Source organism: Arachis ipaensis, chromosome B4 (genome assembly GCF_059453495.1).
Source record: "Arachis ipaensis isolate K30076 ecotype BB chromosome B4, ASM5945349v1, whole genome shotgun sequence".
NCBI lineage: Eukaryota > Viridiplantae > Streptophyta > Magnoliopsida > Fabales > Fabaceae > Arachis > Arachis ipaensis.
The window spans coordinates 67,969,321-67,983,494 of NC_142439.1; the positions used below are offsets into that span (position 1 = coordinate 67,969,321).

Below are 14,174 nucleotides of genomic sequence, written 5' to 3' on the forward strand. Positions count from 1 at the left end.
ATCTCTATAATGTGACATAGAGGATTCCATATTTTCTTTTCTTTCCTGTTTTCTTCTTTTTCATATGAGCAGGAACAAGGATAAGAACATTCTTGTTGAGGCTGATCCTGAACCTGAAAGGACTCTGAAGAGGAAGCTAAGAGAAGCTAAAACACAACACTCTAAAGAGAACTTTACTGAAATTTTCGAAAAAGAAGGAGACATGGCCGAAAATAATAATAATGCAAGGAAGATGCTTGGTGACTTTAATGGGCCAAATTCCAACTTACATGGAAGAAGCATCTCAATCCCTGCCATTGGAGCAAACAATTTTGAGCTGAAACCTCAATTAGTTTCTCTGATGCAACAGAATTGCAAGTTTCATGGACTTCCATCAGAAGATCCTTTTCAGTTCTTAACTGAATTCTTGCAGATCTGTGATACTGCTAAGACCAATGGGGTTGATCCCGAGATCTACAGGCTTATGCTTTTCCTGTTTGCTGTAAGAGACAGAGCTAGAATATGGTTGGACTCTCAACCTAAAGACAGCCTGAACTCTTGGGATAAGCTGGTCACAGCTTTCTTAGCCAAGTTCTTTCCTCCTCAAAAGCTTAGTAAGCTTAGAGTGGATGTTCAAACCTTCAAACAGAAAGAAGGTGAGTCCCTCTATGAAGCTTGGAAGAGATACAAGGAACTGACCAAAAAGTGTCCTTCTGACATGCTTTCATAATGGACCATCCTGGGTATATTCTATGATGGTCTATCTGAGCTATCAAAGATGTCACTGGACCATTCTGCAGGTGGATCCATTCACCTAAAGAAAACACCTACAGAAGCTCAAGAACTCATTGACATGGTTGCAAATAACCAGTTCATGTACACTTCTGAAAGGAATCCTGTGAGTAATGGGACGCCTATGAGGAAGGAAGTTCTTGAAATGGATGCTCTGAATGCCATATTAGCTCAGAACAAAATAATGACTTAGCAAGTCAATATGATTTCTCAGAGTCCGAATGGATTGAAGGAATCATCCAACAGTACTATAGAGGCATCTTCTGAAGAAGGAGCTTATGATCCTGAGAACCCTGCAATAGCAGAGGTGAATTACATGGGTGAACCCTATGGAAACACCTATAATCCCTCATGGAGAAATCATCCAAATTTCTCATGGAAGGATCAACAAAAGCCTCAACAAGGCTTTAATAATGGTGGAAGAAACAGGTTTAGCAATAGCAAGCCTTTTCCATCATCCACTCAGCAATAGACAGAGAATTCTGAGCAGAATCCATCTAGCTTAGCAAATATAGTCTCTGATCTATCTAAGGCCACTTTCAGTTTCATGAATGAAACAAGGTCCTCCATTAGAAATTTGGAGGCACAAGTGGGCCAGCTAAGTAAAAGGGTCACTGAAACTCCTCCTAGTACTCTCCCAAGTAATACAGAAGAAAATCCAAAGAGAGAGTGCAAGGCCTTTGATTTGACCATCATGGCCGAACCTACAAGGGAGGAGGAGGACATGAATCCTAGTGAGGAAGACCTCCTGGGACGTTCAGTGACCAATAAGGAGTTTCCCTTTGAGGAACCAAAGGAATCTGAGGCTCATCTAGAGACCATAGAGATTCCATTGAACCTCTTTTTACCATTCATGAGCTTTGATGACTATTCATCTTCTTAAGAAGATGAAGACATTGCTGAAGAACAAGTTGCTCAGTATTTAGGAGCTATCATGAAGCTGAATGCAAAATTATTTGGTAATGAGACTTGGGAGGATGAACCTCCATTGCTCATCAAGGAACTAAATGCCTTGGTTCAGCATACTTTACCTCAAAAGAAACAGGATCCTGGTAAATTCCTAATTCCCTTTAACATAGGCACCATGACCTTTGAGAAAGCTCTGTGTGACCTAGGGTCAGGAATAAACTTAATGCCACTCTCTGTAATGGAGAAACTTGGGATCTTTGAGGTGCAAGCTGCCAAAATCTCATTAGAGATGGCAGACAACTCAAGAAAATAGGCTTATGGACCAGTAGAGGACGTGTTAGTAAAGGTTGAAGGCCTTTAAATCCCTGCTGATTTCATAATCCTAGACACTGGGAAGGATGAGGATGAATCCATCATCCTTGGTAGACCCTTCCTAGCCACAGCAAGAGCTGTGATTGATGTGGACAAAGGAGAGTTGGTCCTTCAACTGAATGAGGACAACCTTGTGTTTAAAACTCAATGATCTCCTTCTGTAACCATGGAGAGGAAGCATGAAAAGCTTCTCTCACTGCAGAGTCAACCAAAGCCCCCACAGTCAAACTCTAAGTTTGGTGTTGGGAGGCCACAACCAAACTCTAAGTTTGGTGTTGAACCCCTACATTCAAACTCTAAGTTTGGTGTTGGAAGGTTCCAACCTTGCTCTGATTACCTGTGAGGCTCCATGAGAGCTCACTGTCAAGCTATTGACATTAAAGAAGCGCTTGTTGGGAGGCAACACAATGTTATTTTATCTATTTTATTTTATTTCGTGTTTTATTAGGTTGATGATCATGTGGAGTCACAAAAACTACTAAAAAATCAAAAACAGAATGAAAAACAGCATTAAAAACAGCACACCCTGGAGGAGGAGCATTCTGGCATTTAAACGCCAGAAACAAGCATCTGTCTGGCGTTTAACACCAGAAACAAGCAGCAAGCTGGCGTTTAACGCCAGAAACAAGCATCTATCTGGCGTTAAACACCAAAAACAGGCTACATTTGGGTGTTTAACGCCAGAAACAAGCATCAGTCTGGCGTTAAACGCCAGGATTGCATAGCAAGGGCATTTTACACGCCTAATTGGAGTAGGGATGTTAAGTCCTTGGCCCCACTGGATCTGTGGACCCCACAGGATCCCCACCTGCCACACCTCTTCTTCTCTCCTCTTCACACCTTTTCATACACACTTCCCCCACCCTTGGCCGAACCCACCACACACCTCCATCTCCTCCACTTCTTCTTCTTCTCCTCCTTTCCTCCATCTTTTGCTCGAGGACGAGCAAACATTTTAAGTTTGGTGTGGAAAAAAACATTGCATTTTTTGTTTTTCCATAACCACTAATGCCTCAGGGGATGCACTTCCCTCCACAAAACTATTGGGAGCAAATCAACACTTTCCTAGGAGAATTAAGTTCCAACATGGGACAACTAAGGGTGGAGCATCAAGAGTACTCCATCATCCTCCATGAGATTAGAGAAGATCAAAGAGCTATGAGGGAGGAGCAACAAAGGCAAGGAAGAGACATAGAGGAGCTCAAAAGCACCATTGGTTCTTCAAGAAGAGGAAGACGCCATCCTCACTAAGGTGGACTCATTCCTTAATCTCCTTGTCTATTTATTTTACTGTTTTTCGATTTTTGAGCTTCATGTTTTATTTATGTTTGTATCTTTACTATATGATCACTAGTGTCTAAGTGTCTATGCCTTAAAGTTATGAATATGAATCCATCACCTCTCTTAAATGAAAAAATGTTCTAAAAATAAAAGAACAAGAAGTACATGGTTTTGAATTCATCCTTGAAACTAGTTTAATTATTTTGATGTGGTGACAATACTTTTTGTTTTCTGAATGAATGCTTGAACAGTGCATGTGTCTTTTGAAATTGTGGTTTAAGAATGTTAAATATGTTGGCTCTTAAAAAATGATGAAAAATGAGACATGTTATTTGATAATCTGAAAAATCATAAAATTGATTCTTGAAGCAAGAAAAAGCAGTGAATATACAAAAGCTTGCGGAAAAAAAAATGGCGAAAAAAAAGAAAAAGAAAAAGAAAAAGCAAGCAGAAAAAGCCAAAAGCTCTTTAAACCAAAAGGCAAGAGCAAAAAGCCAATAGCCCTTAAAACCGAAAGGCAAGGATAATAAAAAAGGATCCAAGGCTTTGAGCATCAGTGGATAGGAGGGCCTAAAGGAATAAAATCCTGGCCTAAGCGGCTAAACCAAGCTGTCCCTAACCATGTGCTTGTGGCGTGAAGGTGTCAAGTGAAAACTTGAGACTGAGTGGTTAAAGTCAAGCTCCAAAGCAAAAACAGAGTGTGCTTAAGAACCCTGGACACCTCTAATTGGGGAATTTAGCAAAGCTAAGTCACAATCTGAAAAGGTTCACCCAGTTATGTGTCTGTGGCATTTATGTATCCGGTGGTAATACTGGAAAACAAAGTGCTTAGGGCCACGGCCAAGACTCATTAAGTAACTGTGTTCAAGAATCAACATACTGAACTAGGAGAATCAATAACACTATCTGAATTCTAAGTTCCTATAGATGCCAATCATTCTGAACTTCAATGGATAAAGCGAGATGCCAAAACTATTCAAGAGGCAAAAAGCTACTAGTCCCGCTCATCTGATTGGAGCTAAGTTTCATTGATATTTTAGAATTTATAGTATATTCTCTTCTTTTTATCCTATTTGATTTTCAGTTGCTTGGGGACAAGCAACAATTTAAGTTTGGTGTTGTGATGAGCGGATAATTTATACGCTTTTTGGCATTGTTTTTACATAGTTTTTAGTATGATTTAGTTAGTTTTTAGTATATTTTTTTTAGTTTTAAATAAAAATCACATTTCTGGACTTTACTATGAGTTTGTGTGTTTTTTTGTGATTTCAGGTATTTTCTGGCTGAAATTGAGGGACTTGAGCAAAAATCAGATTCAAAGGTTGAAGAAGGACTGCAGATGCTGTTAGATTCTGACCTCCCTGCACTCAAAGTAGATTTTCTGGAGCTACAGAACTCCAAATGGCGAGCTCTCAATTGCGTTGGAAAGTAGACATCCAGGGCTTTCCAGAAATATATAATAGTCCATACTTTGCCCGAGTTTAGACGATGAAAACTGGCGTTCAATGCCAGTTTCATGTTGCATTCTAGAGTTAAATGCCAAAACAGGTTGCAAAGTGGAGTTAAAAGCCAGAAACAGGTTACAAACTGGCGTTCAACTCCAAGAGAAGCCTCTACACATGTAAAACTCAATGCTCAGCCCAAGCACACACCAAGTGGGCCCCGAAAGTGGATTTCTGCATCATTTACTCATTTTTGTAAACCCTAGTAACTAGTTTAGTATAAATAGGACTTTTTATTATTGTATTAAAAGTCTTGGTTACTTCGGTTCCCCTCTGGGGCGAAGACCAATGAACTCCATTATCACTTATGTATTTTCAATGGTAGAGTTTTTACACACCATAGATTAAGGTGTGGAGCTCTGCTGTTCCTTGAGTATTAATGCAAAGTACTATTGTTTTCTATTCAATTCAAGCTTATTCCTATTTTAAGATGTTCATTCGCACCCAAGAACATGATGATGTGATGATTATGTGACGCTCATCATCATTCTCACTTACAAACGCGTGCCTGACAAACACTTCTGTTCTACATGCAAATAATCTAGAATGAATATCTCTTAGATATCTAATACAGAGGACCGAGTCCGAGATATTAGAGTCTTCGTGGTATAAGTTAGAACCCATGGATGGCCATTCCTGAGATCCGGAAAGTCTAAACCTTGTCTGTGGTATTCCGAGTAGGATCTGGGAAGGGATGGCTGTGACGAACTTCAAATTCGCGAGTGCTGGGCGTAATGACAGACGCAAAAGGATAGTAAATCCTATTCCAGTATGATCGAGAACCGACAGATGATTAGCCATGCAGTGACAGCGCATTGGACCATTTTCACAGAGAGGATGGGATGTAGCCATTGACAACGGTGATGCCCTACATACAACTTGCCATGGAACGGAGTAGGAATGATTGGATGAAGACAGCAGGAAAGCAGAGGTTCAGGAGGAACAAAAGCATCTCTATATGCTTATCTGAAATTCTCACCAATGAATTACATAAGTATCTCTATCCTAGTTTATATTTTATTTATTTTTATTATCAATTCACCACAACCATTTAAATCTGCCTGACTGAGATTTACAAGGTGACCATAGCTTGCTTCAGGCCGACAATCTCCGTGGGATCGACCCTTACTCACGTAAGGTTTATTACTTGGACGACCCAGTGCACTTGCTGGTTAGTTGTGCGAAGTTGTGACAAAGTGTGATTCACGTTTGAGAGCACCAAGTCTTTGGCGCCATTGTTGATGATCGCAATTTCGCATACCAGTCAGTCACGCGTACGCGTCGCTCATGCTTTCCGCTAGGCACGCGTCCGCGTCGTCCATGCGTGCGCATCGCTGCCTTTTCCTTCAAAACTTCATTTTGCGCATTCCTTCTACTTTTGCATGTTTCCTTTCTATCCTCTAAGCCATGCCTGCCCTATAAATCCTGAAAGTACTTAACACACAGATCACGGCATTGAATGGTAATAAAGGATAATTAAAATTAACATTTTTAAGGCCTGGGAAACATGTTTTCACATATATCATAGAACAAGGAAGGAATTGTAAAATCATGCTAATTATATGATTAAGTGGGTGAAGAATTGATAAAAAATCACTCAATTGAGTACAAGATAAATCATAAAATAGTGGTTTATCAACCTCTCCACACTTAAACATTAGCATGTCCTCATGCTATATTCAAGAGAAACTGAAAAGGAGTGAAGGTAGAATGGTGGAGTCTATGCAATACAATCTATCTAAATGCAAGCTACCTAAATGAATCATGCAATTCTAATTACTATCCACTTATATACACATAGAGCTTACATGTGGTCAAATTAAGTCAAATTTTTCAAGGAATCATATATGCACAACAAAAGGCCAAGCCATATTAAAATATGTTCACAATTGAGTTGAGTTAACCAAAAGATTTGACAAACTTTCAAGACAAGCAATAATTAAACATGGACATATGGAAATGAGCTATTTAACCCTCACTGGATTTGTGTATGCACTCTAATCACTCAGTGTTTGGGATTAATCACTCTACTCTTCTCTAGTCATGCTTTCTAAAACTTTGTTCTTCATCTAACCAATCAACAAATATTTAATGCATACATACAAACATCATGAGGTCTTTTCAAGGTTGTAATGGGGCTAAGGTAAAGGTGAGGGCATATATATAAGGCTAAGTGAGCTATAAATTGAATCCTTGATTAGTCTAAAATCTCACCTAACATATACATACTCTATACAATTTTAAAATTATGTCTAGCTACCCTATTTTACCACTTTTGTATCACATACTCATGCACCAAATTATTTTTGATTTTTTTTATTACACGTGCATTGATTTTTCTACTAACTTAATACTGGGGTAATTTTGTCCCTTTATTTATTTATTTACTTAATTACTTGAATATTTTTGGTTTTTTTTTTAAATCTAAAACATAAACACAACATAACAATGCACATGGTATTTTAATTATTTTGGTTCCACATGAGCATGCAGCCAAATTCCAAATAATTTATCAATTGAATGCCTTTCTTATCATCCCATGTCCTCACAGTTTTCCCGCACTTAGTGGATGCACAATCTCTATCTTGAGCTAACCAAGGATCCAAATTGGGATATTTAATTTGTTTTTTTACTTAAGGCTAGTGATGTGGTTATAGAACAGAATAAATAGGGATTAAAAGGCTCAAGGTGGCTAACAAGGGTGACTTAAAAAGGTAGGCTTATTTGGGATAAGTGAGCAAAGAACAAGTAATGGCCTCAATCATATGCAAGAATGTAAATACATTGAATATTGGACATATAGAATGAAACAAAGTAAAGTCTGCAATTATAGTGAAGAAAGGAGAAACACACAGGAATGAAAACTATGGTTAAATAATGTAACCACGCAATTAAGCTCAAAAACTCACGGGTTGTGTGTTCTTTGGCTCAAAAACCATATATCAGTTATGTATATCATGCAAGTAGAAATCAAGAGTTTCCATTCAACTCAATGTGAATCTTTGAATGGCTCATATAAAAATAATTATTTTCCTTGAAAAATGTAGAAATAATTTACCAACATTTATTACTATATATATATATATATATATATATATATATATAATGGGTGGATTGTTGTGATTCTGAAAAACTAAAATTTCTAATTTACTCCTTTATTTTCAATTAAACCAAATCATTATATGCTAAAAGGGTAAACTAAACTAAATAATCCATATGTTTCTATATCACAACTAATAAGCTAGGAGTGCAATTTAAGCTAAATATCTAAGGTATATATACAGCCCAAAGTGCAAAATATAGAAATAAAGTAGAAATAAATAGAAATACAGCAAAAGAAAATGTGCAAGTATTGAAAGGAAAATAAGATAAAAAAAAACAACAACAAAGCCTTGTCCCACTAAGTGGGGTCGGCTACATGAATCAAACGACGCCATTGTGCTCTGTCATGTATCATGTCTATAGAGAGACCGTTTACATGTAGGTCTCGTTTGACCACCTCATGGATAGTCTTCTTAGGTCTTCCTCTGCCTTTCGCCCTTTGTCCATCTTCCATCTCATCCACCCTCCTGACTGGATGTTCTATCGGTCTTCTTCTCACATGTCCAAACCACATGAGACGCGATTCAACCATCTTTTCTACAATGGGTGCTACTCCAACTCTCTCCCTTATATCTTCATTCCTTATTTTATCCAATCGCGTATGACCACTCATCCATCTCAACATCTTCATCTCTGCCACACTCAGCTTATGTTCGTGTTCCCCTTTAGCCGCCCAACACTCCGTACCATACAGCATAGCCGGTCTTATAGCGGTGCGATAGAATTTACCTTTAAGTTTTAAAGGCACTTTTTTGTCGCATATAAAACCAGATGCACTCCGCCATTTTGACCAACCTGCTTGGATCCTATGATTTACATCCTGTTCAATCTCTCCATTGTCCTGTATGATCCACCCAAGATACTTAAAACTTTTAACTTTTCGTAGGGTGTTTTCTCCAATCTTCACCTCTATATTGGGGTTTTCCCTTCTCAGAATGAACTTACATTCCATATATTCCGTCTTGCTACGGCTTATGCGCAGACCATACACTTCTAGAGCTTCTCTCTATAACTCCAACTTCTTATTTAGGTCTTCCCTTGACTCTCCCATAAGGATGATATCATCGGCAAAAAGCATGCACCATGGCACAGGCTCTTGGATGTGCTCTGTGAGTACTTCCAAGACTAATGTGAAAAGGTATGGACTTAAGGATGATCCCTGGTGTAATCCTATACCAATAGGGAATTCCTCTGTCACACCACCTTGGGTCTTCACACAAGTTGTGGCCCCATCATACATGTCTTTAATTGCCCGAATATATGCGATCCTTACTCTCCTCTTTTCTAAAACCTTCCATAAGACCTCCCTTGCTACCCTATCATACGCTTTTTCCAAATCAATAAACACCATATGTAGATCCCTACTACGATACCTCTCCATCATCCTTCTTAATAGGTATATCGCTTCAGTGGTAGATCTGCCTGGCATAAATCCAAATTGGTTCTCTGTTACTTGTGTCTCTTTTCTCAACCTCCGTTCTATCACCCTTTCCCACAACTTCATAGTATGACTCATAAGCTTAATCCCTCTATAGTTTCCGCAACTTTGTATATCCCCCTTATTCTTGTAGATAGGTACCAAGGTGCTCTTTCTCCACTCATCAGGCATCTTCTTTGACCTTAAAATCTCATTAAAAAGCATGGTTAACCAGTTGATGCCTTTTTCTCCAAGACCCTTCCAAACCTTAATCGGGATATTATCAGGTCCTACTGCCCTGCCATTTTTCATCTGCTTTAGATCCTCTTTTACCTCGAAGTCTCGAATCCTTCGATAGTAGTCAAAGTTTTGATCTTCTTCCCTTGTGCATAATCGACCAAGGCTCGGAAGAGTCTTCTGTCCCTCATTAAATAACTCGTAGAAGTAACTCTTCCACCTTTCATTAATCTTCTCCTCTTGAGCCAACACCTCTCCATCCTTATCCTTTATGCACTTAACCTGATCCAAATCTCTCGTTCTTCTTTCCCGGCTCTTTGCGATTCTATATATACCTTTTTCTCCTTCTTTCGTGCCCAAAGACTGGTAGAGACCCTCATATGCTCTTGTTCTTGCTTCACTTACAGCCACTTTTGTCTCTTTCTTAGCCGCCTTATATTTTTCCCAGTTATCTGCATTGCGGCATAAAGACCACTCTTTAAAGCATTCCCTTTTTATCTTTATCTTTTCTTGTATGCTCGCATTCCACCACCAGGACTCCTTGTCTCTTGGTCCTATTCCTTTAGATTTACCAAAACTTTCTTTTGCTGTTCTTCTAATAACTTCTGCCATCTCCCTCCACATCTCTTCCGCGCTTCCATTTCCATCGCACTTTGCCTCTTCTCCTACCCGTCTTAGGAAGCTTCTTTGTTCCTCACCTTTCATCCGCCACCACCTCGTCCTTGGGTTCTTCGTATGATGTCTTTTCCTCAACTTTTGCTCGATGCGAAAATCCATGACGAGCACCCTATGTTGTGTTGTCAAACTCTCTCCCGGGATAATTTTACAGTTAATGCAAAATTTCCGGTCGACTCTCCTCAACAAGAAGAAGTCGATTTGAGAGCTTGTCATGCCACTCTTATAGGTTATAAGATGCTCGTCTCTCTTTTTAAAACATGTATTTGCGATGAGAAGATCAAAGGTTGAGGAAAAGTCCAAAATAGTTTTACCCTCGGCATTGATCACCCCGAAACCATGGCCTCCGTGAATACTCCCATATCCAGTCACTTCTCTCCCAACATGGCCATTTAAATCTCCTCCTAAGAAAATCTTATCTCCCAAAGGTATGCCTTGAACCAAAGTCTCTAGATCCTCCCAAAACCTTATCTTGTGTTGTTCGTCCGAACCCACTTGCGGTGCATAGGCGCTAATCACATGGAAAGCACCTCCCTCCACCACAAGTTTGACAGAGATGATCCGATCTCCCACCCTCTTGACATCCACTACGTCCTTCTTCCACTGCTTATCCACAATTATTCCAACCCCATTCCTATTCTTCACCTTTCCTGTATACCAAAGTTTGAAACCAGAAGTATCCAACTCCCTAGCCTTTGCACCAACCCATTTCGTTTCTTGTAGGCACATAATGTTAATCTTCCTCCTTGTCATGGTGTCCACCACCTCCATGGACTTTCCTGTTAGAGTGCCTATGTTCCATGTCCCAAATCTCAACCTTCTGTCGCTTCGACCTTTACCTTTTACTTTGTGAACTAGCTTATTTACCCTCGTCCGTTCACGAAAACGTGAGAACCCTTGCTCATTTAACACTACATCCGGGCACCGATACAGCGGCTCTTGCTTTGACACCGTACTCGAGCCATACGGCGCGTTGCTTGCGGGCAACGACCTAGCTTTAGCGCAATAATGTCTTTGATTCATGTCATGGGGGTTCAGCTATATTTTTATGTTGGTTGCCGAAGACCTAACACAACCCTCCTCCTTTATCCGGGCTTGGGACCGGCTATGTACCGCAAGTGTAACATAGGCGGAGTTGAAAATAAGATAAAATAAAATAAAAATAAAATAAAATGAAAGTGGTTCACCAAAATAAAGTTCGCCAGAGATGGCGACCTCCCCACACTTATACAATAGCATCGTCCTCGATGCTCAATTAAGCTGGGTGTGAAGAAGTGGCATCTCCGGAAGGGTGTGCTGCTGGTGTCTCTGTGGCGGCCTGAGGTGCTACAGTCTATGTGAGTGTCTGGGGATCTACTTGCTGAAGCAGAGGCTCTGTCTGTAAAGGGACCTGTGGATCGGCTGGCTGTATCTGCTGGGGCTCTTTATGATGTGGCGCAGCCTGCTCGGGTCTTACTTGCTCAGCCTCTGCTCGTGCATCCTCCTCCTGGTCATCCGCTTCCTCCTCAGATGGCTCTAATGGTGTGTCAGGCTCGGAGGGGATGTCAGTGGGGCCTGACCAGATCATCAACTTCAAATGCTCAAAGCGTTGCTTGCTGCGACGCTCAGACCGCTCATATCGCCGCTGGTTGCGACGCTCCATCTGGTATAGCTGCTCAAAGAGGCGGTGCACTAAGTAGTAAATGGGCTCAGAAGCAGGTAAAGGTGCTGTGGTGGTGGCTGATGCAGCAGATGCTGAAAGAGCAGTAGAAGATGTGGCTGCATCAGTGGGGGCAGTGAGAGAGGGAGGTCTGTAGCCCAGAGCTATGAACTTCCTCCCATGTGGGATGATCTTCTTGCAGTCGGTGGCTGGTGGTCTCTCATCCTCAGGTTCCCAGGGTACCTCAGCTCGGTGGCCCAATTGGGTAATCAGATATGGGAAAGGTAGTGTGCCTCGAACATGGACTTTAGCCATGGAGTGACGGATGAATCGGGGAAGGTACAAGTCCTTGCCTTCTAGAATTTGCTGCCATAGCCGAGCCTCATCATTCAGATAAATAATTTTTATGCCATTTGGGGTCACTGTTGACTTACCCATAACCCATGGGACAGCAGGATCAATAGCTATAGTGCACTTCACTGCTTCCCAATCAAAACGCATAAACCTCATATCTTCCTCAGCCTTCTGGTAACCATCTGGTTCATCTGACTTAGGCTGGAATTGGAGGATTTCTTCAATTGCTTCCTCAGTAACTAAAACTTGTTTTCCTCTGAGATGGATTGCATCTAGGGTCATTTTAAAATAGTTGCAATAAAATTCTCTGACCCAAGATGCATTAACCTCAGTCAAGTTCCTCTCTAGAAAGAACCAGCCTCTCTGTTTTATCTGTTCGGTAGTGTACTGTTGTAGTTCAGCTAGGATTCTGAGGGTCTTTTCCAAGTATAGGTGCCTGTGAGTCCCAAAGACATCATACTTTAGCTCACAATAACGGTTTGCGAACTTGATCGGATCAGTGGCAGGCACGAGTTGATCTGCTTTTTCTTGCAGAGTAAAGTTTTTCTCATGCCAGGAATCATCATGTAGGATATCTAAAATAGTGGTAGAGGAATCTCCTCTTTTTCTTTTGCCTGTGCCTGTTTTGGCTTTTCCTTTGCCTTTTGGGTCAGACATCCTGAAAAGTAGAGGTTCCAAGATACAGTTTATTAAACTAACGTAGGAAAACAAGTAAGAAAATAGTATTTTAGCAATATAAGCATAGATGGGCAAATAAGGAATAGAATAGCAATATTAGCATGAATTGAGTTAGATAGATGTAGACTTTTGGACTGTATACAAGCTAATAGTCAAAGAATTTAAATAAAAATCACGATCCAAGATCTATGATATGCGGAATGCGTGTTTATCAGGAACACCAATAATCATGCCTTGAAAAGGGTTGAAAGTAGTTAGTTGAAAACTGATGAGCGGATAATTTATACGCTTTTTGGCATTGTTTTTACATAGTTTTTAGTATAATTTAGTTAGTTTTTAGTATACTTTTATTAGTTTTTAAATAAAAATCATATTTCTGGACTTTACTATAAGTTTGTGTGTTTTTCTATGATTTCAGGTATTTTCTGGTTGAAATTGAGGGACTTGAGCAAAAATCAGATTTAGAGGTTGAAGAAGGACTGCAGATACTGTTGGATTCTGACCTCCCTGCACTCAAAGTGGATTTTCTGGCGCTACAGAACTCCAAATGGTGCGCTATCAATTGCGTTGGAAAGTAGACATCGAGGGCTTTCCAGCAATATATAATAGTCTATACTTTTCTCGAGTTTAGACGATGCAAACTGGCATTCAATGCCAGTTCCATGCTGCATTCTGGAGTTAAACGCCAAAAACAGGTTGCAAAGTGGAGTTAAACGCCAGAAACAGGTTACAAACTGGCGTTCAACTCTAAGAGAAGCCTCTACACGTGTAAAGCTCAATGCTCAGCCCAAGCACACACCAAGTGGGCCCCAGAAGTGGATTTCTGCATCATTTACTCATTTCTGTAAACCCTAGTAACTAGTTTAGTATAAATAGTACTTTTTACTATTGTATTTACATCTTTGGATTATCTTTTGATCCTTTGATCACGTTTTGGGGGCTGGCCATTCAGCCATGCCTGGACCTTATCACTTATGTATTTTCAACGGTAGAGTTTCTACACTCCATAGATTAAGGTGTGGAGCTCTGCTGTTCCTCATGAATTAATACAAAGTACTACTATTTTTCTATTCAATTCAACTTATTCCTTCTCTAAGATATCCATTCGCACCCAAGAACATGATCAATGTGATGATTATGTGATGCTCATCATCATTCTCACCTATGAACGCGTGCCTGACAAACACTTCCGTTCTACATATAAACAAGCTAGAATGAGTATCTCTTAGATATCTAA

At 40.1% G+C, this 14,174-nt stretch overlaps 1 non-coding gene across 1 annotated transcript; it reads right to left on the reverse strand.

Moving 5' to 3' along the window:
- Window positions 1-595: 595 nt before the first annotated feature.
- LOC148567796 (small nucleolar RNA R71) lies at window positions 596-703 on the reverse strand. The gene has a single exon (XR_015881459.1). It is a non-coding gene; the product is annotated as a small nucleolar RNA R71 (small nucleolar RNA).
- Window positions 704-14,174: the final 13,471 nt, after the last annotated feature.